The sequence below is a fragment of the Heptranchias perlo genome, unplaced genomic scaffold, assembly GCF_035084215.1.
Source record: "Heptranchias perlo isolate sHepPer1 unplaced genomic scaffold, sHepPer1.hap1 HAP1_SCAFFOLD_335, whole genome shotgun sequence".
Classification (NCBI taxonomy): Eukaryota; Metazoa; Chordata; class Chondrichthyes; order Hexanchiformes; family Hexanchidae; genus Heptranchias; species Heptranchias perlo.
In genome coordinates this window covers 17,973-19,151 of record NW_027139347.1, presented here as the reverse complement: position 1 = coordinate 19,151, position 1,179 = coordinate 17,973, and the positions used below count along the sequence as shown (strand labels likewise).

Sequence of the window (1,179 nt, the reverse complement as noted above, 5' to 3'; positions counted from 1 at the left end):
TCTCCTGGGAGCGGTTACAAACCAGAAAAAAAACAGAAAAAAGGCGGAGAGAGAGTCAGCACCCACCGCACCAGAGAGGGTCGGCACCCACCGCAACAGAGAGAGTCAGCACCCACCGCACCAGAGAGAGTCAGCACCCACCGTACCAGAGAGAGTCAGCACTCACCGCACCAGAGAGGGTCAGCACCCACCGCACCAGAGAGCGTCAGCACCCACCGCACCAGAGAGAGTCAGCACCCACCACACCAGAGAGGGTCAGCACCCACCGCACCAGAGAGGGTCAGCACCCACCACACCAGAGAGGGTCAGCACCCACCACACCAGAGAGGGTCAGCACCCACCACACCAGAGAGGGTCAGCACCCACCACACCAGAGAGAATCAGCACCCACCGCACCAGAGAGGGTCAGCACCCACCACACCAGTCGGGAATACATTCCAGATGCTCAGTCCTCTCTGGGAAAAGAAGAAGCTCCCAACATCCAGACTATTCTTCCCTCTTTGTGGTCGGAACGCCGGTCCGCTGCTTCCCCCCAATCTGTGAAACTGGAAATAATCGATCACTGGGCAAGCTGTTCAACCATGAGATGGGAGCCATTGAAACACCGTGGGCGCTCTCCCATTGAATTATATTCTGTGCGGAGCGTTCGGTTTTTCGCGAGGTGAAGAAACTCTTGTCTCTCCTTGTGTGTCAATGTGAGGCGAGTCTCAGATGATATTCTCACAGTTGAATCTAAAATTTGAAATGTAACTTGTTTGGAGATGCCGGGGATTGAACCCGGGACCTCATACATGCAAAGCATGCGCTCTTCCACTGAGCTACATCCCCACGGGTCAAAAGATACCTGAGAAATAAACAAGCAGACACTTTAGAAGTGAAGCCGTGAGCTTTCTGCTCCGTCTCTCCAGGACATCGAGATGCCCAGCGGTCCCGCGTGTTCACAATGTTCAACCTCTGCTTCAGTTCACGGGGTTTCTGCTCCTCTTTACTTTGAACTTTCCAAAAAAAGTCTGTGGAAATAAAAAAATCCAATCGCTAATGGTCAGTGACAAGGCTGAAATCCAACCTCTGAATCATAAAGTGAGATGGAAGAATGACAGAGCGTCAAACAGGAACAAGAGCTGGGACTGCTCGCTCGATATTGCACCGTCACACATTCCCCTCAGTCGGCGGCTGCTT

The 1,179-nt window shown here is 53.0% G+C and overlaps 1 non-coding gene across 1 annotated transcript; it reads right to left on the bottom strand.

Annotated features, from left to right (window-relative positions):
* Positions 1 to 756: 756 nt before the first annotated feature.
* Positions 757 to 828, bottom strand: trnaa-ugc (transfer RNA alanine (anticodon UGC)). Its single transcript has one exon. It is a non-coding gene; the product is annotated as a tRNA-Ala (tRNA).
* Between the last annotated feature and the right edge of the window lie 351 nt (positions 829 to 1,179).